The sequence below is a fragment of the Monodelphis domestica genome, chromosome 5 (assembly GCF_027887165.1).
Source record: "Monodelphis domestica isolate mMonDom1 chromosome 5, mMonDom1.pri, whole genome shotgun sequence".
Taxonomy (NCBI): domain Eukaryota; kingdom Metazoa; phylum Chordata; class Mammalia; order Didelphimorphia; family Didelphidae; genus Monodelphis; species Monodelphis domestica.
The window spans coordinates 135,664,892-135,691,337 of NC_077231.1; the positions used below are offsets into that span (position 1 = coordinate 135,664,892).

Consider the following 26,446-nt stretch of genomic DNA (forward strand, 5'->3'; position numbering starts at 1 on the left):
AAATGGAAAACTAATGGTGCTGAACTTCAGTGGGGCGTCTCTTCCCAACAGATCCTGCTCCGGCACACAACCAGTCCATCCCAGTTACGTTGTCATTCTAATCATGAATCATGATTTCTAAGTAGCATTCGAGATCCAATCCATGAAATTGCCTTGTATATTTCTATTAACGAAACAGTCTTTCCAACCAAATGTTCCCAAGTACTTGCTTAGGCCATAAGTACAGCACCTGCCTGTTGACAAGGAGTTTACAGGAAAGTTTCCCCAGGGAATCTGTAAAGCACTGTACCTACCTGATCAATCCAGTCTCTCTATGCAGCTCCCTTTGCAGAAGCTGGCAGGGTCCTTGGAAACACTCTTACACCCATACTGTTTGAGTATCTCTTCTATTCAGAATAAGATTCATTGGTACTTTTCCATAGTTACATTTCTCGTTCAATTGATGTTTCTTTTTATTTATTCTGAAGTTTTCGATGTAAGACAAACAGGAATACCACCTTCTAAAATTACTACTATCCTACCCTCCGATGGAACATTAGCGGGAAGCAATATTCTCCAAAGCTATGAAGCATACACTGCCCTAAATTACATTGCAGTTGCTGCCCTGAGCTCACACATTTTTGAATAGAAAGGCTCCCAGGGATCTCTCTGTACTGACTGCATTTACTGCTTTAAAATATTTTTAACCCAGACGCTGAAGTGCCAGCCTTGCAGTTCCTCATGCTAATCCCAGCTTGGGTGGCTGTTCTTAAGGGAAAGCATTCAAAAATTGTAACAGTGCATCAACTTTGACCCTTTTCACTTAAACATGAGACTTTCTGAAGAAGAAAAAAAGCGAGTGAGAGAGAAAACTTTTAAATTCCAGAGGGAATCGCTGAACTCTGACCTGCTTAAAATTAGTTTTGTTTTAGTGCCTGCGTGGTGACTCAACAGGCCAATTTTCCAGACACTTAAGACATTTCTGCTCCTGAAGATTCCAGTTCAAGTCCTTAGCACTATTTGCCAGTCGATCAGAACACTTTGTTCCATAGCTTCAAGCAACAAATTCCCAGATCTCCCTATCCTTGACAGATGTTGGTTGGCACTGCTTGGCATTAAGTTTATCCAAGATTTTAAAACTGCATACACATATTATATGTGGGTACACATAAAATACACATAAGTCATGTGTGTATATGAGTGTGTGCATGTATGTGTATATACATGTGTATACACACAGAAAATAAGCTATTTGTATTTAGAGATATGTTTGTTGCATTGAACAAATGTTATCTCTCAAAATTTAGCTTTCAAGAAATATTCATTAGAAGCACATAATATTTCTTAATCACTAAACTATATAGTAGATATTCACTTTTGTTTAGCAGTATCAAGAATGGTTTTGTGGAATGATCTTTTGAAGTTTACTGGTCTCAGTTGTAATTATTGGTGCATACCTCTCTTATCTTCTATAGATATTAGGAGAAAAAACTCAATGTTTTATCATTAACTTCCATGCTTGGGAAAAAAAAGAAATTCCTCATAATACTACATTTTTCTCCAATGAAAGTACAAGTATGGTTCTTGATTATAAAAAAATTAAAATATCCCAGCAAATTGAAAGTGAGTTTATGCTCAGATGATTCTTCCCTCACCAAAATTTTGCTCTTTAGAAAAGGAAAGAAGAAAAATCAAACATTCTCAACAACTTGAATTCAATAATGAAACCCAAAATAACTATAAATAAGGAACAATTCTATTATATAAATTCTCTAGTTACAAAATCATAGGAATATAGGACAAAAAAAGGATACAGCAGAGGAAAAAACAGCATCTGTTTTGTGAAAAATAAGAACAAAAGTTTGTTACCTACTGCTAACATCTACATAGTTAACTAAGCAAGAGAAAAGGTATCAGAACAAGAGTAGAAGAGAATATCCACATCTAGTCTAAACAAGATTAATTCTACATAACAGTCCCCACGCCCCAACCCCTACAAAAAAAAAAAAGGCAGGAGGGAGTCTCTACTGATATACTCCAAAGGCATTCTGAGTGACTGCAATGCCCATTCAAACTACTTAAGAAGGGATCACATGTTTATGCCAATGTCAATGTTTTCCTTAAAACACTTTCAGAGGACCACTTTTGGGCATTTCCTTAACATGGTGCCTGGCACATTATAAACACTTAATAAATGCTTATTGATTTGAATGACTGATTTCCTCTAGATATTCTTATTTTTCACTTTTTATTGATTTTTTTGTTTTTACAGTATGAACATTTCCAGATTACTCTCATTCTTTGAGAACTCTATTGAAATAAAGTTAAACAATTATGTAAATGTAGCAATACAATCACCTCAATGATATGTATGAAAGTACATAACATATTTCACATCTCATATGAATTATTCTCCTCATTCTGCTCATTTTGTTCTTTACCAGTTTATAAAAAGCTTCACAATTGTTCCTTTTTATAGTGTTGTTATAGCCTAAATTGTTCTGGTTCTGCCTACATCACTTTCCATCAGTTCATGTCTCTAAAATCATCAGTGTCCTCATTTCTTGTGGCACAGCAGTGTATCATCATATTCATGTCATGTTTTAGTCAGCCCACCCTCAATGAGCATCCATTTTGTTTCTGGTTTTTGGGCACCATAAAAAGGGCTGTTATAATTATTTTTTGCATATAGTACATTTTACTAATTATTTGACCTCTGCTGGGTTACACTAGCAGGGATACACCTGGGTCAAAGGACAAGAATTATTCAATAACTTTTTAAATATGATTTCAAATTGTTTTCTAGAATAGTTAGTTAGACTCATTCACTGTTCTACCAACAGTGCATAAGTGTTCTTGGTTTCCCACAACCTCTCCAATATTAAGATTTTTTGTTTTTGTCATCTTTCATTTTGATAGGTATGCTAGAAATAAAAAACCTGCTTTAATATACATATCTCTAATTAGTAGAGATTTAGATAATTTTTCAGATGGCTATTAGGTAATTTAAGTTTCTGCCCTTGAGAACTACCTGTTCACATCCTTGGACCATTTTTCATCTAGGAAATGACTCATATCCTAACAAATTGAATCTAATTCTTATGTATCTTGAATTCCTTTATCAGAGAAATATGCTGCCAAAAAGAATTTCTCAGTTAATTGTTTCTCTTTTGATCTAAGATTTTTTTTTCATTATTGAACTGGATTTTCTGTGCAAACACTTTTTAAATTTTATATAATCAAAATTATACATTTTAGCTATGTGATACTTTCTATTAAACTTTTCTTTTATCCATAGATCTGATAGGAATTTTTATCTGGGTTTCCCTCCTTTCTTTTATACATGATCTTCTTTTAAAAAAAAATCTTTACCTTCCATCTTGGAGTTAATACTCCAAGATTGGCTCCAAGACAGAAGAGTGGTAAGGGTTAGGCAATGGGGGCTAAGTGACTTGCCCAGGGTCACACAGCTGGGAAGTGTGAGGTCAGATTTGAACCCAGGACCTCCTGTCTCTAGGCCTGGCTCTCAATCCACTGAGCTACCCAGCTGCCCCCTATACATAGTCTTCTAAATCAAGGTCATGTATCTATTTTGAACCTTATCTTAGTATAAGGTGGTAAGTGTTTATCTAAATCTTGTTTCTTCCATATAACTATCTAAAGTTCCCAGAAGTTGTTTGTTTTTTCTAATCCTGAATCCTTAAGGATTCCAATAGAAACGGTCATAGTGTTTATCAGATGCTATACTACCAGATACAGTTGCTTCTACATGTTGTGTACATAATATATTCCAATGAGTTGTCTGTATTTTTTAACTAGTACCAAATCATTTTGAGAATCACTGGTTTGTAGTATATTTTGAGATCTGACACTGCTAAGCCTCTTTTGTTCCTAATTCTTTTCATTATTTCCCTTGAGATTCTTGACCTTTTTTTACCTCCATATGAATTTCATTATTCTTTTTTTCTAGTTCTATAAAATAATCCTTTGGTAGTTTGATTGGCATGACCTTGATTAAATATATTTAGGTAGTATTGTCATTTTTATTATATTGATTCAACCCACCAATAAGCAATTAGTTATCTTCCAAACTTTTAGAGCTATCTAATCAGTGGTTTGTGGTTATATGTAGTACCTCTATTTACCTTGGTAGGTAGACTCACAAATATTTTCTAATTCTGTCATTACTTTGTGTGAAATTTCTCTTACTATCTTTTCCTGCTATCTTAATGGTATACCCAGAAATGCTGATGATGTCTGTGGATTTATTTTATATCCTTCAGGTTGTGAAAATAATTAATTATTTTAATCATTCTTAAATTACTCTTTGGGGTACTTGAAATGTACCATGATATCATCTATAAAAAGTGATAATTTTGTCTCTTTTTCTTTGTTTCATAGAAATAGTAAGTATTTATAGTACTACCTCAAATGGAAGTAATAACAATGTATATCTTGCTTTAACTACTAATTTCACAATTTTACTGAAAAGTAATCTAATTTATCTTCATTACAAATAATTTACATATATGTTACTTATTTTAAGGAAAGGTTAATTAAATCTTATGTTTTCTAATGTCCTTAACAAAAATTGGGGGAGTATTATAAGAGCTTTTTTTCTGTATCTACTGATATGATCTTACAGTTTTATTGATTTGGATATTAATAGGGTTAATTAAGCTTACTGTTTTCTCATTATAAATGAAACTTGCTTTCTTTGTATAAATGTAATTTAAGCTTAAAGTACAATCTTTGTGATATGCCTTTCTAGTTTCTGTTAATTTTAAAACAATATTTTATAAAGCTTTTAATTAGGAATATTAGTCTATAGTTTTCTATCTTCTGTTGTGACTCTCCTTAGTTGATATGTCAAGATCAATTCTGTGTCAAAGAAGAAATTCAGTAGAATTCCTTCTTTTGTTACTGTGTAATATTTTATTTATTTTGTTATTGTGTAATATTTTATTTAGTAGTTCTTTGAATGTTTGATAGAATTAACTTTTGAATGCATCTGGAGTTTTTTTTTTCTTTAGAAGTTAACTTATAGCTTGTTCAGTTTCTTCCTCTGAAAAAAGGTTTTTAAATCCCCTATTTCTTGTCTATTATTTTCAGTGTTTTTCATTTTTGTACATATTATTTAATATAAGGTGCTCAACAGTGATAAATCTTCATACTTTTTGAAGCTTTTACCTGTCAGAACGTAGTGTTGAAGTATTCATTCCAAGTTTTATTTACTCTTCAGGAGATGCCAAATTTCTAAAAAGTACTAATATTTTCTGTCAGGGCTTGACATATTTGAAAAGTTCTAATACTAACGGCTCATTTCTAAAATGTATTGGGAACTGAATCAAATTATGAAAATAAGAATCATTCATCAACTAATAAGTGGTCAAAAGAAATGAACAACCAGTTTTCTAAAGAAGAAATCAAAGCCATCAAGAATGATGAAAAATGCTCTCAATCCCTATTGATTAGATAATTGCAAATTAAAACAAACCCAAGATACTACTTTCTATGTATCAGATTCGATAACACGAATGACAAGGAAAATGAAAAATACTGGAGGGGATATGGAAAAATAGAAACACTAATGCACTACTGGTAGAGTTGTGAACTGGTCCAACCATTCTGGAAAAAATTTGGAACTATGCTCAAAGCACTATAAACTTTGCATACCTTTTGATCAATACCAGGTCAATATTCCAAAGAGATAAAAGAAAAGAGAAAAGGCTCTATTTGTATAAAAGTGTTTATAGCAGCTCTTTTTGTGTGGCAAAGAACTGGAAATGAAGGGGAAATCAATCAATTGGAGAATAGTTATGCAAGTGGTGATATATGATTGTGATGGAATACTATTGTGCTATAAGAAATGACTAGTAGTATGGTTTCAAAAAAATCTGAGCAGTAAGTGAAGGGAACAGAACCAAGCGGTCATTGTGCCTAGTTTCAGCCATACTGTAATGATGATCAGCTAAAAGGACTTCTCTACTCTGTTCAGGACAATGATCCAAGATAAATCCAAAGGACCCTTGATAAAAAATACTATTCGCCTTCAAAGGGAGAACTAATGAACTTTGCACACAGATTGAAGCATACATATACATTTTTCACTTCTTTTTTTCTTTTATTGGGGGGGGTCTGTTTTCTTTTGCAACATGAATAATATGGAATAACTTCATATGTGTTATCTATTGCTTGTCTTATAAAGAAATGGGGTGGTTTCATTTAAAAGTTAATGTTAAAATTTTTTAGTGTAATTGGAAAATATTTAATGAAGCATAGATATAATTTTTAAAAGAAAAAAGTTTTAATATTTTCCATTAGGGCTTTTCTCTTGAAGCTCTTACATGGTTTTTCTCCTCTAGCAATATTGTTTACCCATGGAGTTGAGAAAAGAAGAGAGCAGAAAGAGGGAAGATAAAGTATAAGATGATGATTGAAAGATTTAATGAATCTTCAACACAATTTACCCTGCTCAGAAAGTAGAAATTAAATTAGTAAAAAAAACAAATTCAATGCCCACATTACTTCCCCTGTTTTACCTCAATTCAATAAACATTTATTGGGCATGTACTATGTCTGAGATCCAATGGTAGGTACTGGGATTATAGAGGTTTTAAAAAAAATGAATCTTGATCTTCAAGAAACAAAAATAAATATGACAAACTAAAGTATAATAAGGGCAATGGAGAAAAGAAAGCTGTCTGAAGAGGAAGATTTACATTCAGTCTTTAATAAAGAAGACTTCATAGAGTTTATTGAAGTTGAGACTGGCCTTGAAGGAAGATAAATGAACAGACAGGGAGGGTTGTTTCAAGACTTACAGGATGGACTTTACAAATGCAGAGATTCAGAAGAGTTCAGGACAAGATAAAGGAAGAATTTACAGTATATTTTGGCTAAAGCATAGCATTCTTTACATCTACAGACCTCCAAGAGTACTACAACTAAATGATCTACTTAATATTCAAAGCAATGAAAGCATTCAAAAGCTCCATGTTGGAACACATACAAAGTAGATGAGGATTTTAATGCACCGTTCACTTACCAATAGCTTAACACTATCTTCAAATCAAATTTTCCAAAAAAGATTAATTTTTCTCATAATGGTTTTCTTCATTTTCTACCCAATACAAATAAAAAATTTCAAATTGAAAATGAGGAAAATTAGGATTTACAATATGAACACAAACATTATTTCCTATTATACCAAGATTTAAATTTCATTCTAATAACCAGTCAACAGTAATAAGCACTTGATAAGCACTTTAAAAATTTATTGAAGTACTTTCCCTCAACAACCAATGAGGTAGGTGGGGAAAGCATAAGAACCACCATTTTATCGATGAGAAAACTAAGGTTCTGAAATATTAAGTAATTTGCCCATAATCTCACAGCTTTTTAAATCCAGGACTCAAGGATAGATTTGCTGATTTGAATTCTCCTGGATTTCCTATTAGTTTTTAGTATACATTATTTATTTTAATGGGGTGCATGAGTCTTCTGGAAAGATTTGTTCCTCTGGTAATAGGGCTAGTTGAGCCCTTTTCAGAGTGGCTTTCCTTCTTTCATGTCCACCCGCCTTACAGCTCTCACCTGTGGATCCAAAAAGCTCTGGAATTTGCAGTGCCCACTCCCTGGTAAACTATTTCAACAGACATGCTAAACTAGGTTGAGGGTAACTGACAAGCCTCAAGTCAGTCGGTGAATTAGAGGGCATCTATTCTAGGAATTGTGAAGATTTCCTCTATCATGAAGGGCAAACAAGAACAACTGATTCCAAAGAAATAAAGGAGGAAGAAGGTGCTATAGAGAACTTAGAGTTTAAGTGGACATCAAAGAAGCCAAGGTCATCCATTCCATCCTGAGTCATCATCAGTCATCTTGACTTTTGTCTTATCTCTGGATTTGGATGATTCTGGGAGACTCTAGGAGGGAGACCAAAGACTTTGTACAGCTCTAGCTCATTTAAATCCAATTTATGCTAATCAAAAGATATCACCAGTGTTGTCATTTTGGTTTTCTTCAAATACAAAGAACAACAATCAACTGTGTATTTTAGTGTACTGTGTACAATGCACATAGCCTTCTTAAAAGAAGTTAAGAAAATTCAGTGATGAAGTCTAATTATTTTACTTTTGGGCATATGTTCAGTAATTTGATTTTTTTCTTTTTTGAAGGTCAAGAAAATGGATATCCAATGTAAATGGATATTTGCATAAGGATGTGATTTTTAATCAAATAAATATTTCAAAAGTCACTAAATTCTCACTAAATATTATCCAAAATTTAACATATTTAATGTCCATGAGTATTTGTAAATATATATGACATATGTATCTGCAAAAAAAAAATAATATAATTATCCTCAAGTAAATCCAATAAGGCTTGGTACTCAGTTCCATTATCTGAAGCAGCTTCCAAAATGCGATAAATATTGTATGAGTTTAGTCCTTTAACTATCTCAATCACAGAAAATGCTAATAATTATGCTAGGCATTTAGGCTATTGATCACAAAAGGTACATTTGTATTTGTCTTGGTTTTATTTTATAGAGACAAACACAAAATAAGATTTACTAAATAATTATTGACTTTCTTTTTTACAAACTAGAATTTATCCATCTAAATGAATATTGTTCCCATCAGAAAGTCAGCGTAAATTTTTAAAAATCTTTTTTATTTTACTCTTTGCAGCTGCTACAATATGCTTAACACAGTAGGTGCTTAGGTAAATATTTGTTGATCCATTGACTACTCCTCTATAGAATTGCTTTTAGAGCTTTCTAGAATAATAAAACGTTTTGGCTAAAAGGCAGACACATTAAAATGAAGTCCCCAAAATACTTTTGTATAAAGACATACTTTATTCTTTGTGGATTTATTTTATTTTTTTGAAGGAACAAAAAAAATTTAGCTTTTAGTCTAGTGAAGAAGAGTGAGTGACCAAGTTGTATAACATCATTTTGCTATATATTTTAATCGTTTTTTTTTTTTTAAATGGGAAGCAGACTAGCTATAGCTATATAAAATATTGGAAGAATTTATAATAGAAATAAGTAAGACATAGTTTTATATGTACATATATCTTTTTGTTAAAAGATGCCTTCTCTAATGTGGGGAGGGGAAGGTGGGAGTCAACACTATATTTTAATATAACAAAGTAATTAACTTTTAAAAATAAAAGTAATAAGACTGAAAAATGTCTAGTACAGTGACAGAACCATTGGAAAAATTGTACAGCCTCTCAAGGTGATTATCTTAAACTGTTTTTTTTTTTTTAATTTGGATGGCTAAGTTTTGATGACTTGTTTTTTTAAAAAGTAAATTTAATTAATACATGACCATATAGTTTGCATATGTAGCAGCACAGCTATTCTTTATATTCATTTGTATAGTTATGTGCAGTTAAAATATTCTATCAGGAAAAAAAGTAAATACCTGAATTAGATTTAAAATGTTATGTACTGACTTTAACATAACTCTTTGATCTTTCACAAAATGACTTGAAACTAACCCCAAAAGAAAAATTCTACTCTAAACTGTCATACAAACACAACCTGCATTGATCCATAAGCTTCTGTAAACTTTTTTCTTCTATATACAGTCAAAAACCTGACAAGGGTTCACTGTCAGATTATGCACAAAAACTGCAAATTTAAACAAGGTGTGATCTTATACTTTTTCGCACATTACTGTATAATGCCGTACCAAAACACTAATGTATGCATAGTTCCAAAATAGCTCACTCTATAACTGCATAGCATTGAAAACAGTACTAAAAAAAATCCAACAAAAGCACCTCTAGAAAATGTTCCTTCATCCCTGAAGATTGGTATAGGGTTGCCTTTGTCATTTGTTTTTTTAGGATTAAAAAAAAAAAGAAGAAACAGATATGACAGTGTTTCATAGCTTCTGAGGGGTTTCATCTCAGTAAATCTATTATTGTAAAAGTTGTTTCATCAAAACATATGACAGTGAGATTTAGTGCTATTTAATTAACTCTCTTTGGGACAGGTTTAAGTTCTAAGAGGCCCTATGCTATGTTATGTTCTATTATGTTTGATTCATTGATAAAATTGTAATAAAGAGTTACATCAATGCAAAAAGTTTAGAAGCAAATGATGTATCATGTTTAATTTTTAAATTCATAAATAGTTTTTAAAAATCCATAACACTTCTATCCTTTTAAAAGTACCAGAAAAGGGGCAGTTAGCTGGTTCAGTAGATTGAGTGCCAATCCTAGAGGTAGGAGGACCTGAGTTCAAATCTTGCCTCAGACATATCCTAGCTGTGTAGCTCTGGGCAAGTCATTTAACCCCTCTTGCCTAGCCCTAACCACTCTTTTGTCTTGGTACCAGATTCTAAGACAGAAGATAAGGTTTAAAAATAAAATAAAGATAACAGAGTCAGTTGCATGAGGGATACTTAAGAGGATTAATTTTTATTTTTTCTCTAATGTTTTGAAAAGTCTACTGAAATAGTGAAAAAGTATTCGATTAAATAGCAAAGAATAAACAGCTAACAAGTCAAAACAGTAGCACAACTTGATCTTCCTGGGTGAAGAAACTACTTTGTTAAATTATAGTTCCTTCTTTAACACAAATATTCCTATATTCAGTTTATTCACTTGGCAAAATCAGGCCTACAAAAATTGGAAGAATGGATTGATCTTCAAGAAAAAAATCCATATTGGATATGTTAAAGAGCTTTTAAATATAATAATAAAAACTGTGTCAATCTGATTATTTTACAAGTGTGGAAAAAGAAGTTAAATAACTTGCACAGCAAGGAAGGAGTAAAATAGTTTAGGAAACACTGTAAATTAGCATCCTCTCCAATTGATAAATAATAATTCATCTTCTTTATTTAATATTGTAAATGCTTACATGTAGACCGACTACAAAATGATGTAACCTTAAAAAAATGTTAGCCCTGAGGTGTCAATTATTCTGTAATTTTAACATAAAGTTATTTTCAAGTTTATGATATAACTTAGGTTATCTAACTCCATGAGGGTTGATCATACCTTTTTTTTTACCTATTGACTTCTTATCCAATTTCTACTTTAACTTATCACCAAAAAGTAACAAGAAGATTGATTTTGACTTTTTTAGTTCCTGTTTCTTTGAGATGTTCAAAGTATGCTAACCGAAATTTCTAGAACATACCAACAAAGTAAAAAAAAAAAAGAAGACATTTTTAAACATTAAGATTAAAATGTAACCAAAAGAAATGAACATTTTAAACTAAAAGTAAGAATGTAATCTTAATAAAGAGAGTAATCTTTACTCATTTTAGTCAGAAGATGACTTTGGGGGCAGTTCTCTAAGGTCAAATTCTATCTGCTCAGATAGAACCTTAATGAGCTTTTACAGTTCACTTTATATTAAGAGACATGCTAAGCAATTGACAATCTTTTCAACTTTGAATGATGCTCAAGTTGTACAAATGTGACCAGGCATTTTCATAATTCTCCCATTGAAATGATTTTGTTAACCTGAGGAATACTGAGAAAAGAAGGAAAGATTCAAAAGCATTTGAGGACATCAGGAGGGTTCGTACTCCAGGAATGAGGTCCAGAGAGCTAGTGGGGTAATGGGGGCAGCTTGGTCTCAACCTATTATTAGTTAGCTATGAGGAAATGGTGGACTTCTAGAAGGAAATGCTGTCATTATGATTCCCTACAAAACAGAATTCAGTATTCTACTACTATGCTATCTCAAAGACTATGAACCCCTTATCCACAAACCTCAAATCCCCTCATAGAGCTGCCTAATTCTTATCACTGAGAATCCCTTGGAACTCATAGGATTATTTCCTCCTTATTTGAATGCTTGGGCAGCTAGATGTTACAGCAGATAGAGCAGCTGGAGTCAGGAAGACTCATTACCCTGAATTCAAATTTGACCGCAGACACTTAGAAGCTCTTTGAACCTAGGCAAGTCTCTTAACCCTGTTTGCCTAAGGTTCCTACATCTGTAAAATGAGCTGGGGAAGGACATATCCAAACACTCCAGTATCTTTGCCAAAAAAACCCAAAACACCCAGATGGGGTCCCAGAGAGTCAGACATGACTGAAAAACAACTCAAATGGAACTATGTCCTTAGCTCACCTGGTAGAGGTTGTCTTTCTCTCTAACTTAATGTTTATAGGTCCTGAAACAAACCTTTACATCGAGTTAGACATGACCAAAACAACCTAACAACTCACTTGAATTGCCTCCTTTCTGTGCCTCCCCAGGAGGTGAATGGCGCCCACCATCCGGTAGTTTTGTCACCACTACTTTTGTACTTTCTCCCACTGAAGCTTCCCTGTCTTCTAACTCATTTCCATAAGATCCAAGGTGTCAAACGAATAATCTGATAAATGACTAGTATATGTCCATGGGTCATTTAATACACATACATTCTAGTGGTGCCTATAATCAGAGGGAGAAAGAATACAGCCTATCAAGTAGAGAACTATCAACGACAGAAAGATTGAGCACAATCTATCGCTCACATACACACATAAGACAAGTACAGTCTATAACACACACACACACTCGCTAAATTAATCTGGGCAAGTCACTTACCTCCTTAATACTTACTCTAGACAATGGCATCAAATTCTAAAAGAAGCTACCTATGAACCACACGTTGTCTTAGTTTTAAAATGTCATGTTATTTATGTTTTACTGTACTTTTATTTCTCTTGTTAAATATTTCCCAATTACATCATAATCTGGTTCAGGCTTACTCGAGAGTATTGAGAGCAGCATGCACACTGGGCACCACACTGTTTTGCACTTTGGCTGGACAATACTCTAAGATTGTAGATTGCAGATAAGTTGATGACTTACATTGGTAGAGAAAGCTTCCTCACCTGGGAGTTCCCTGTCCTGGTGAAATCACAAGTCTAGTCTCTTTTCCTAGATATTCACAGAGTTCTGCCCTTTTTTTAAATCTTCATTTATTCATTTACTGAAAAAATATATGTTGACCAATTGCATTGTTCAAAGTGCTGTGCAAGGCTCTATGTGGCAGTGTAGGTACACCTCCCTGCCTTCCAGAGGTTTACAACGTAAAATCAGAAGAAATGGGTATAGTCCCAGCTCAGTACCTATTAATTGTATGACTGCTGGCAAGCCACTTAATTTTTTCTGGACATACTTTTTTCCTTATCTATAAAATGAAGGAGTTGGATTAGATGAACCCTAAGGCCTTTCCAGAACTAAATATATGATCCTATGATCTAGCTGAGGCAATGGCATGTGCACAAATAACATAACAATATGTGCTGTGTTTTATAATTAGTAAAATAAAATGCTAAACTTGAAGAAACTGAGGGAAGACTGAATGGAAGAAAGGAGATCTGACTTGAACCTGGAAAGATGATTAGGAATTTGATAGGCAGACATAGGGAGAACACATTCAAAATAAGGAATGAGATTGGAAAATAGGAGAATTTTTAAGGGATATTAAGTAGAATTGGGCAAGCAGGTCGTACATAGGATAGTGGGTCAGACCTGGGATCAGGAAGATCTGAATTCAAATCAGGACTCAAATCCTAGCTGTGTATACAACCCTGGATAAGACACTTAACCCTGTTTGCCTCAGTTTACATCTGCAAAATGAGCTGGAGAAGGAAATGACAAATCACTCCAGTGTCCTTGCCAAGAAAACCCCAAATGGGGTCACAAAGAGTGAAACACAAATGAAATGACTGAACAGCAACATGAAGTAGAACAGCATGCCAAGATAAGGAATTTGGACTTAGTGGTACGAAAGATTAGGTAAAGGTTTTGAATAGGAAGATGACATGACCAACACAATAGTCTAGGAAGATTCATCTGGCAGTGATGTGTATCTTGGATTGGAGGGTACAGCATCAATAAGGCTAGTTAGAATATACCGCCACAGACCAGGAATTATTTAATAAGTGTCTGAACTCTTCAGGGTAGAAGCTATGAAAGTAGAAAAGAGAAGGATGCACTAGATCTTGGTCAGAAAAAATAAAGAGGACTTTAACACTGGCAATTTCAAGTGTGGACAGGCTCAAAGCCTGGAAAAGTTTACATACACACAAATATATGTATATGTTTGTATAAGCAGGTATGCATATTAACCAGGCAGGTTGTTAGACAGGTGGAAAATAATGAACTTGCTCCAAGGCTTAGTTTTAGTCCATTATCTCTCTCCAAAATCCCTCAACTTGTCTTCAGAAAGCAAAATGGTTTTGGAATTGAAAATCTGTGGAAATCTGTTTCACATAAGTCCTCAGTAGTTTATAAAGGAAGAGAAAAAGGATACGAAAAAATATTTTACTGTCCTAATTTTTGTTGTTTGATTGTTTTTCACTTATGGACAACTTTTTCTGATCCCACTTGGAGTTTTCTTAGCAAAGATCGTGGAGTGGTTTGACACTTCCTTCTTTAGCTCATTTTTTACAGATGAGGAAACTGAAGCAGAGTTAAGTGACTTGCCTAGGGTCACACAACTAGTAAGTGTCTGAGGCCAGATTTAAACTAAGGAAAATGAATATTTCTGACTCTAGACCTGGCTCTCTATCTAGGAGAAAATTATATGGACTTTCTAACCATAAGTCAAGGAGACATTTCTGATAAAAATCTCCTCAGTGAAATACTGAATAGAAAAAATAGATTTAAGCCCAGAAGTTTTATTTATATGGGGGCTGCCAAGAGCAGGGACTCTCCTTCCAATAAGAAAAAATATTTTCTATTCGGTGCTATAAGAAAAGATATCTCAGATTTGTTTACATTACATTTTAGATTGAGAGGGTCAAGGATAGGAAAGAGATGCTGAGGAAGAGTCATGAACTGTTTTCCCCTAGGTTATAGACTGGATACTTTAGGATGTTTGCCTTTCTGAAAGAGCTGTGGCAGAAAACAAAAGTCTATGAACTTCATTCTATAGGTATAATGGCAAAAATCAATCATCTGCTTATGAGAAAGAGATAGCATCCTAGTTAAGGACTTGAGTTGAAGCCAAAAGCTGGAATTCAAAAGAAGCTCTACAACCCCATGTCGAATGGAACTGCAAGACCAAGAGTAACCAGAAGACCAGAATAACAACATGGAACAGGATCCATATGAGACCTTCAGGGAGTGGTGCCCAGAAGAGATTTCCACTTTGGAAGGGACTATATATCCATCAGAACCTAGCATGCTTTGAATAAACATTATAAGAGACTAGCAGGGAACAGGCCCAATGAAAGCACTATGATCACATCACCAGAAGACATCAACAACCCTTCTGTGTCAACATGATCCTTTATGTGTGCACCCCAGGTATATGGGGTTACTGTTCCCCAATATTATTTCCCTATCTCTTCCTGCTGATAGAGTGTGGGAGAGTAGGAACCAGGTTTATGGTGGAAATGTTTATTGCTATTTTCCTTACCATACTATTTCATTAAAAGCCTTTGATTTAAATTAATCATATCCTCTTGCTAACTATAAAAAGTAAACACATCTGTGAGAGCTCATGATCTATGGTTCTGAGTGGTTTTGGAAACACAGAGTGCTTTGAACTTGGTTTTGCTTTGTTTGAGGAACCCATCACACAATTTAAAGGGTGACCTCAGGAGCTATACATACTAAATTAGAGAGAAAGACAGCATATGCCAGGTCAATGAAGGAATTCACTATATCTAGTGTTCAGTCATTTTTCAGTCATGTTTGGCTCTTTGTTACCCCATTTGGAGTTTTCTTGGCAGAGATACTGGAGTAGTTTTCCATTTCCTTCTTCAGCTCTTTTACAGATGATGAAAATTAGGTAAACGGGTTAAGAGACTTGCCCAGGGTCACACAACTAGTAAGTATATGAAGCCAGATTTGAACTCAGGAAGATGAGTCTTCCTGACCTCAGACCCAGCACATTATCTACCGTACTACAATCTGAGCAGACCTTTCTAAATCACTCAGATCACACAAAATAGGTGTTTCTATTCCAATAAAGCAAAAAGCTAGCTTTGCTCCTGGTTCTGTCTGACCTTGTTCATAACAACTCCTTACACAAAATTAAGATTCCTGACTCCTGACCTGGCTCCAAGCTGAGCATACTTTCACTTGATTCTAATTAGGACCTAATTCTCTTAGCTGCCAGGGCACTCTCTGAACTTTACTCCTCTCATCTTCTCTACTAGTTTCTAACTAGTACTCCTAATAATTCTGATGCTTAATAATTCTGAGGCAATTTCATGGCATCAAGCATTGGGGTATTCAGGCTCCTAACCTCTATTACACCTCCTTTCTTAAAAAAAAAAAAAAGTTAGGAACATTATGACGAAAACTCATTCAATGTGATACGCCATTTTAAAGAGCTAACAGGGAGTGATATTTTTTTTCTCCAAGGATAGGTAATAGCATCAGATGCTGAAATTAAACACAGCAGGAAGAAGGAGCAGCATGGATTTCACAGAGTATCACAGGCCTCTGTAATAAAGCACTTAAAATGCCTTGTATTGCTAATTCTTTTCACAATCTCCTTTTATTTCCAAAGCACTGTGCAACAGAGCCTTAGCCACGAGGCTCTCATTGATGTTAACATTATATTGCCTAAATTATTAGTGAAACTCTTGTTAAGTTTATAATTTCTTTTCACTTTTTTCAACCTAATTTCCAGTTTGACATACCTGATTAGACAGAGAACAGCCATTTCTAACAGTATTCCAACCACACTTGAAGTCATTTACAATAACAAACATCTCAGCCCCTTCAAGTTAACTAAGACTTGTGTGATAACTAGAAACGGCTATCAACTTAAAAGTGCTCGATGAATGATGGCAACTGTCTGTTTTTCCTTCTACCCTTGTGGCTACACCAAAAACTAATGCCACTGAGTATTAGTCCTGGTAAAGTATGACCAGGTCCTGAAAAAGAATCCTTAAGCAATAATAACCGTGTGCTGGCTGGCAAAGTTGCAAACCAAAAAGGAAAGACATATTAAGTGCTCATTGATAGGTTACAAGAGCAAGAATCACACTTTTACTTTTCATCAGTTTTATCAACTGTTCGTGAAAATATTTCTAGACATATGATATTATGGGTATTTGTTTTTAACATCAAACATATCTTACATGGTTTTCCACTGCCTCATAGTAGCCAATAGTCTAATTTTTAGTCACTAAAAAAAAATCTGTTTTAATACATTGTCTAGTCTCTCTCCAGAAATCCTAGTGTTGACTCTTAACCTCTGATAATATCAGGCCAAAGTAATCTATTCTGTAAACCACATCAGTCTCAGCATTCTCATCCTTAAGGCCATTGTCTCATTCATTAGTTTAGTTTAGTTTGAGCCACTTGGCCAGGCAGGCTACTCTCTAGGCAATCTATTCTCTCTCCCCCTATTCTCCTGTTCACCATCTTGGCCATTTTCAGTCTAGCATATGCTCAATCGTCTCAGTCATAGCTCTCAAACACTCCCTACATGCCATCCACTACCTATAATTTACACTATATACTATACCATCCAGATGTTGTAGACTTTCTCCGGAAAGAGTCCTTAAAATTCTATCCCTACCAAAAGTACTCCAGCTCTCCAATAATGAGATCATGCTTTCCTGTCTACCAGGAAGGTTCCAGTTCGGGTTGGGACACTTACCTATACTGCATCCGAAAGCCATTTCAAATTCTAGTAAAAAAAGACATGGGGTTATATGAATACTACTTAAAATACAAATGCATGTATTGATGCAGCATTTTCTGAATAGAATAGAAAATATTCTATTCAAGGAATCAAACTTCAGATCCTGAGATCAAGGGATGTTGCCTTGTTAGGAAAATCTTCACTCTCTCTAAAGTTAATTGTTTTTCAGGATGAACCTAACCAGCATAGCCCTTATTCACTATTACTATCGCCAGCTCCCATGCCCCCTTCAAGAAAAACCCAGCAATAACTCAATTTTCAGTCAATTTTCTTAGATGCTGGTTTCACAGTGAGTAGAAGAATGAATTGTTACCAAACCACCAACTACTCTACAGTTTCTTTTAATTTAAAGTTACAACAGGAGGGGAGAAAAGAGACTTTCTATTAAGGGACAACTCCCTGAAGGGTCTCTTAGCTGACAATCGAAGGACTGCTCATGGCAGTGATCAAATCTAATGCAACAAAGTGCCTCTAGTTGTGTGACTCATCACAGCAGGAGATGGTGCTGAGGGCCACTTGAGTTCAATTCTTTGTGGTGCTGCAAGTTGGTTTAGGAACAGTAACAGAGCAGGGAGAAAAGGTTTGCGAGGTATTTGAGTCTCAAGATGAAGTGACAGGCTTGCTGCTTGTTCCTTCCCAAGTGAATAGAAAGCCTAGCGGGGCAAAACAACAGAGCATACTGTCTTCCTAATGGAAATGAAAAATTACCTAAAAGCAAACAAGGTCAGTGAAGGTTACCTGTTGATAGCATCCGACTATGCATATTATTAAAATTTGATCAAATTAAATAGAAAGGTATGAAAAAGATTTAAGGATATTTATCTCTGAATGATAAAAAATATCCTCAAACATCTATTTTAAAGTCATTTATATCAGAAAGACATCATTCTTAATATGCATCTTAGGGGAAACAGTGATGGGTCACCAATTGTTTTTTTTTGGGGGGGTAAAGACATTTGTTAGATTTCCTTCCCCTCTCTCCACCAATATAAAAGTGGATGCATTCAAAGCTCTGGCACACACACATACACACACACAAATATATATATAAAAAAAAATATATATATATATATATCCCAAGCCTATTGAACTGTCTCTGTCCTTTTTCCCATTTCTTCATATTAGTCAATAGTGTACTTTCTGGAACATTATCCTTGAAGCCAAACCCCAGAATGACTGTCTCATCAGATTAAATTCCTGCTTCCACAGACCAGTGCCCTAAAAGGTAAGAAAGGTAAGATGTACTTTACTTCTTCCTGAATATAGATTCTGTATAGGCACGCTTAGCCCTAGCTGTGTTTCATAACAAACTGATGATTATAAATGGCTAAAACCATAATAAATGTCTGCCTTCTGATTTAACCTGCAAGGAGATAAAATATAAGAATATAAAGCAAAACGTGTACGTTTATAATGTCAATTTACCTCCAATTACTCTGGGTAAAAAGTTAATGTAAATAAAAGAGACGTTCTACTTGCTCCCTATAAAGCATCCATATAGCATTATATTATTGAAAATCGGGTATTCATGCACTCATGCACTTGACATATGTGCAAGGCACCACACTGAATTGCTATTGACTAACTCACTTATTTGAATATGCTGACCTCATCAATTAAAAGGAAATGATACTTTTTCCTCTCCTTTTTTCCTTCTGAATCTAAAAAGGTTTTACATGGAAGCCACTAATCACTTAACTCAGCCTGGATTTGATTACATACATATTATAGAATCTTTCTACTCTTTTTTTTAATAACCCTTACTTTCTGTCTTAGTATCAGTACTGCATATTGGATCCAAGGCAGAAGAGCCATCAGGGCCAGGCCATGGGGGTTAAGTGACTTGCCCAGGGTCATCCAGCTGGAAAGTGTCTGAGGTCAGATTTGAACCCAGGACCTCCCATCTCTAGGTCTGATTCTCAATCCACTGAGCCACTCAGCTGCCCCCATCCTGCCTACTCTTGCCACCAATTCACTGCTGTTGTTTTCTTATTAGAAAATCAAGACATTGACTTATGGGCACAGAGTGTGAGAATAAAGGTGAACTTTAATCAAATCACAAATAAGGCAAGAACATATTTCATATATAATGTTTATTAAATTAAATAACATATCATTAAAATGCTAGTAATAAGATGCTTTATTTAATGTGTAAATATATATATACACATTTAAAATATATTTATTCTTCTTACACTGCTGTTACTACTATCTCATTCCCCAATAATTCATACTATGTTTATTAAAAAATGTTCTTCCAAAAATGATTCTATCACATGGGTAGTACAAGCACGATCCCCATTTTATAAATTATGGAAAATGGAGTCCATGGAAGTTGAGACTTGCTCCCTTGGAAGAAAATGGTGAGGTGACTTTATGATGTGATTTGAGGGGGTCTTGAGAGGAAATCCTACTAAAAAAAATTATTTCCTCCAAGGAAAATGTTGTGATGCTTGAAATCCCCACCATTAAATATTTTTTATTGTCCAAAACAAAACTGGTTTTGTTTTTTTAAGTCACTGAGAAAATATCATTAGCTACTGTCATTTCCCTCCTTCATTTTCATCCCCTAGGCCAATAACTGACCCCTGTGATTTCATCTTCCTCCACTTTAAACAAGAAGGTCACATCTTCCTTAAACATGATACAATATAATCATGTAACCATGGGGAAAAAAATTAAAAACAAAAAACATGATACAATGTAAAGAACACTAGCTCTGGAAACAGAGGACCAAAGTTCCAAAGCCAGTTCTGACATGCATTTACTGTGTGATCTTCATAAATCACTTCCCCTATATGGAGCACACTTTTCCTATTTTGTAAAGTTCAGGAGCTTGGACTATGCAGCCTCTGAAATACTTTTTCCTTGTACTTTTATCTTATCATTCCCTACTCAAAAAGTTTCAGTTTCTTCATATTTACTTTCAACTCCTCTGTCTGTATTTCAGAAACTTTTGATATCTCCCACCATTCAACTATCTATTCTTATTTATTAGTATTCCTCATTATGTAGTAGAAAACATGCCAGACTAGAAATTAGAATTGCCAAAAGTTAGTTTTGACCCTCTCCTTAGGCATGTATCTTTGAATAAGTCATCTAGATCTTTTTATGCCTGTTTTTTTCACACATTAAAAAGGAGTCAAAGGGATCAGCTGGTGGCTTAGAGGACTAAGAGCCAGGTTTAGCTTTTGGATGAAAATCATTCTAAATATGTACTTACACTCAATGCAAAAAAAAAAATCAATTAAAGAAAATTGTGCTGCTGACTTTTTTTTACCATATAAACACTATTTTGATCACTGCAAAAAATTAACAATTCAAAAAACTCTAGTGATCACTGTATTAAAAGTTAGACATGAGGGGTCAGCTAGGTGGCTCAATGGATTGAGAGCCAGGCCTAGAGACGGGAGGTCTTGGGTTCAAATTTGGCCTCAGACACTTCCTCGTTGTATGACCCTGGGCAAGTGACTTAACCCCCATTGCCTAGCCTGTACTGCTCTTCTGCCTTAGAACTAATACACAGTACTGTTTCTAAAATCAAAGATAAGGGTTATTTAAAAAAATAAATAAAAGTTAGAGATGGAGTCAAGGTGGCATAGAGGGTACACAGACCTGTCTAATTTCTACCAAATTACTCTCATAAAAGCTATGATATAATGTCTAAAAATGAATTCTGAAGCAGCATAACCTAAAAAAAAAAGACAAGGTTAAGAAATTTTTCATTCTATGTTCAAATCTGACCTCAGATACTTTCTAGCTGTGTGATCCTAGGCAAGTCACTTAACCCTAATTGCTCAGTTCTTCATCTGTAAAATGAGTTGGAGAAGGAAATGACAAATGACTCTAGTATCTTTGCTCCCCCCCCAAAACAAATAAAAACCTAAATGGGGTCTTGAAGAGTCAGAAATGACTGAACAGCTTCTTAACTTCCCTATTTCTGTTGAAAGCATCATAACTCTTCCAGTCACCCAGGTTCATACTTAAGCATCCTCAACTCTTCACTTTCCATCATACAGCCAGCTTCTAATCGGGTGCCAGTCTTGTCATTTCTGTCATATTTCTTATATCCTTGTTTATTTCCCAGAGCAAGCACATAAATACAGCCTTTAACCACTTCTTTCTAGGACATGTAAATGATAATTTGATATTCCTAAAGTACAGGCTGGACAATTTACTCTTTTGATCAGAAACTCCAGAGACTCCTTCTTATTTGTAGGATAAAATAAATAACAGAGTTTAGTATTTAACACCATTCCAAATAGGCTCTAGCCTGCCTTTTCTACTTAATTGTGCATTAGTCTTCTTCATACACTTACTATTCCAGCCAAACTGACTTCCTAGCTCTGTATGTATATAGGTACTTACAACTCCTAACTTCCTAACATTTCACTTCCTAACTCTGCCTTTGCATTGACTGTACCTCAGGATGAATAAAATCCCTCCTTAAAATCTACTTTCCTACTTTATCTTGTTTTCTTCAAAACTCAATTAAAGAGTCTATCTGGAGCAGCTAAGCAGCTCAAAGGATTGAGAGCTAAGCCTAGAGATGGGAAGTGTTGGGTTCAAATCTAGCCTCAAACACTTCCTAGCTGTGTGTCCATGTGCAAGTCACTTCACCCCACTTGCCTAGCCCTTGCCATTTCCTTATAACTATTATACACTGTTAATTCTAAAAGGGAAGTTAAGGATTGTTTTTTTAAGTCAACATATGGATGGCCCTTTCTGATCACTCCTGGTGAGTTGTTGTTGTTGTTGTTCAGTCATTTTTTAGTCATGTCAATCTCTCTGTGATCCCACTAGGAGTTTTGTTGGCACAGATATTAGAGTGGTTTGGCATTTACTTCTACAGCTCATCTTACAGATGAGGAAACTGAGGCAAAAGGGTTAATTGATTTGCCCTGGGTCACACAGATTTTAAGTATCTGAGACCAGATTTGAACCTAGGAAGATGAGTCTTTCCAACTATTGGCCTGGCACTATATCCACTGCAACACCCAGCTGTTATGAAATTTATACTCTTGTAAAGGTGCCCTAAGGACTGAGAAGGTAAATAGAGTGTCCAGAATCAGATAACCTATATGTTTCAACTTTGGGACTTGAACCAAGATTTATGGCACACTATGTCACATCATTTATCCACTACAGTATATGTGTGTATAAGCCATATGTATGTGTGATATTGTATTAACTTAGCTGTATAAATTCTATTTCCCTCTAGAGAGAGAAGCTCCCTTGAGAGCAAGGATTTTTAAAAATGTGGATACCTCCTGTGTCTAGTGACATATAGTAAGTATATAATCAATTTCAGTTTAATATCTACTTTCCCATCTTGAAGAAATTTTTATAAGAATAATTTAGACACATTAAGGGACACCAAAAGGGAAATATGAGAAGAAATAGATACGTTTTTACAGACAGTATTCTATGCAAGACCATATATTTGCACTCATGCAATTGACAAAAAGGTAGACAGAAGAGAAAATCCCACTGTTTGTTGCTTGTCAACTATTTAAAAAAATAATTTGTTTCTAAAGAGCAAAATGCCTCCTTAAAAGCTCCCATGAAACAATGTGTCTTGCAAACATAAATCAAAATCAGACAAGATTCCTCTAAAGGCATAATTACAGAACCTTTTTATAATGTTTTGATTATTAATATCAGGTCATTCAGTTAGTCAATAAGCATTTATTAAGGTCAAATTTAATAAATGTGCCAAGTACATTGCTAATTTAAAGGATACAAATGAATGTACAAGTACTGTTTCTTCCTTCAGTGATCTTACATTCTAATGGGAGAAACAACATGCAAATATATACACACATATATAAACATAAAAAGTTTCCATACTATACATATAATAACATAGTGTATATATGTATATATAATGTGTGTGTGTACATACCCACACATTGTAAGTTGAGAGGAAAGGCATTGATACCGGTTGGAAAGTAGGGGTGTGGTGGGGTTCAACCAGAAAGGGTTACTGTGGAAGATGGGATCTGAGCTGTCTTAACGGAGGTCAGAGAAGCCAGGAGGCATGTGATGAAAGAGAGCATTCCAAGCATGGGAGACAGCCAATAAAAGGAACTGAGTTGGAAGTTGGAGAACATGAGATGAGGGGATATTATGAAAGTAGAAATAACAAAATTTGGCAATAGATTGAATATATGAGGGGAGTACAAATGAAGAGTTGAGCCTAGATTACTGGGAGTATTATGTTGCCCTCAAAAGTAATAGAAAATTAGGAAGAGAAGGGTATTGGGAAAGAAAGATAAAGTTTTGTTTCAAATGTGATGATATTGACATGCTTAAAGAGCATTCAGAATAAGATGTCCAAAAGCCAATTGGTGATGTAACACTGCAGTTCAAAAAAGATAAGGCTGATTATAGATCTGAAAATAGTTGAACTCATGAGAGTTGATAAGATTGTCCAGCAAAATAGGAAAGGGGGAAGGAGAGAAGAAGGTCCAGCATAAAATCAAAGTAAAATGAAACTAACAGAGTGATTAAACAGATATGAGAACCAGGAGAGAACAGTGTCATCCAAACCTAGAGATGAGAAAGTATCCAGAAGGAGGGTGATTATCAATTGTATGCAGGTCAAGAAGGATGAAAATTGAGAAAAGTTCTTAATATTTAGCAATTAAGAGTTCACTGGTTAGTTTACAGAAAACAATAACAGTTGAATGATGAGATCAAAGTCAGAATGTAGAGTTTTTAGAAATAAGTGAGAGAAAAAGAAATAGAGGCACCTAATGTATGTGGCTTTCTGAAAGAGTTTAGCTGACAAGAGGAGAAGGAAGATATAAGACAGTATCTGGTGGGAATGGTTGCATCAAGTGACAGATTTTTATTATTGTTGTTTGCCTTTTTAAGGATAAAAAAAGTTGAAGAAATTTGTTGGCGGTAGGGGGAAAGTCTGTAGGTTATAGAGCAGTCTTGGTGAACCTATGGCATGTGTGCCAAAAGGTGCTCTGTGGGCATGCCTGTTGTCAAATGCCAGAGGTTATTACTAGAAAGTCAGAGGGACTTGGTGTGGAACTGTTCCTCACCCTCTTTCCATGCACCTGGCTTCACCTATCCCTCTTCCCACCAGCCCAATGGAAGTGCTTCCTCCCTCCCATGTCTGGGGTAAGGCACTGGGGGTGGGGAGGTGGATCACATGCTGAGTGAGGGTAAGGCACAGACGCCAGCCTGTTGAGTCTGTGGTGATGGTGATTCCCATGGTGTTGGGAGGAACTAGGTTTGAAGGGAACATAGCTCATAGCATGGCACATGGATAGGAGTAGAGCTGGGGAAGCAGAGCCCTAGGGCCATTCTCCTCCCACTCTCCACACTCACCTCTCATTAAACACTCCTCTGTCCAGCATCCCAATGGGAGTGCTTCTGCCCTCCCTTGTCTTAGGTAAGGGGGGTGGCTGTGGGGATGATTTGGGGGGAGCTGGGTGTGGCACTCAGTCTCTGGGAGGGTTGGGCAGGCACAACACTGTCTCTAAAAGGTTCGCCATCAATGATATAGAGAGATTGAAGCTTAGAGAATGAGGATGATAGAAAAAGCAATCTGCTAGATAAAATGGGGAGTAGCAGATCAAGAGTTTATGTTAGAAGATGTGTCTCAGCAAGGAGAATGTATATCTCTTCATTTGAGATAGAATTAAAGTAAGAATTGTGAGGGAAGATGTCTGAGTTCTGTGAGATGAGGTGTGAAGAGGGAAGTCACTGCAAATTACTACAATTTTTTCAATGACATATACAACATTTTTATCCTCTAAGATAGTGGGGTGAAGGGGACCCCATAGTGGGGGGTGCTGAGGAGAGATCTGAGTTTAGAAAAGATATTGTGAATGAGATCACAAAAGGACTACTAAGCAATAAAAAGTTTTGCCTTGATACTTTGAGGGACCAGTTGAGATTGTATAACAAATCTGTATTTGAGTCTAGTCACATCCATGATTTCTTCTAGCTTCATAAAGGTAGAAAAAGTGAGCTACTTGCTTGCCAAAAGTATTTGCCACCATCATGAAGAGTTCCCAGAGTAATCCAAATAAACAAGAAAGTATATATATACATATATATGGAGAGAGAGAGAGAGAGAGAGAGAGAGAGAGAGAGAGAGAGAGAGAGGGAGTAAGGTCTTTCATTCATTCCTGTTTTCAAGTGAAACCATGTTAATTATATCCAGTGTTCTGGTATGTTGGAGAGTGTCTCCTTAATGGCATCTACAATCTCTCAAAAGTGTTCAAGTTAATTATCCCTAAAAGAAAGTATTTACTAAGCACCTACTATGCACCATAGGCTGGACTAGGCTCTAAGGATATAAATACCAAGAATGAAACAGCTCTCAAAAGTATATTTGGTAGGGGGCTGGAAAACCCACTAATCAGTACAGAAATCTTGAACATACACTGCCCATGGAAAATGAGGAAAGCTTATATTTGAAATAGAGTAAGCAAGGAGGTGGGATTGTCCTTGAGAAATTACACAATACTTTTTAATGATCTTGATTTTCTCCCTGAAATAAAGATTCTTTTGTAAGCATCAATATTCTTCCAGTGATGCAGTATGGCCTTGATTCATGGAACACTATAATCTCCAAAGAATTATGGCTGTAGGTCACCCAAGAGGCAATGGAGAGGTACATGGCTTACATGAATAAGCTTTCAAATATTACCAGCAAAGAACTGCACAAAAGAGATGGCATGTAGGATATGATCAGAGAGATGTGTGACTAGAAAAGGAGGTGATCAAATCTGGATTGGGCAACTAATTCATTTTAAACCATTGATGCAAAAATCACAGAATTTCAAAGTAGA

At 35.2% G+C, this 26,446-nt stretch overlaps 1 protein-coding gene across 5 annotated transcripts in view; it reads right to left on the minus strand.

The window, feature by feature from the left end:
- Positions 1-26,446, minus strand: part of SOX5 (SRY-box transcription factor 5) — a 1,300,541-nt gene that overhangs the window by 1,268,601 nt on the left and 5,494 nt on the right. For 2 of the 5 annotated variants that reach the window (XM_056800788.1, XM_056800785.1), the window contains exon 1: positions 294-25,661. The exons of the other annotated variants lie outside the window; for them this stretch is intronic. The gene's annotated coding sequence lies outside the window, so the exon portion shown is untranslated. Of the gene's footprint in view, positions 1-293; positions 25,662-26,446 lie in introns of those variants that run through there. 5 annotated transcript variants of the gene reach the window in all.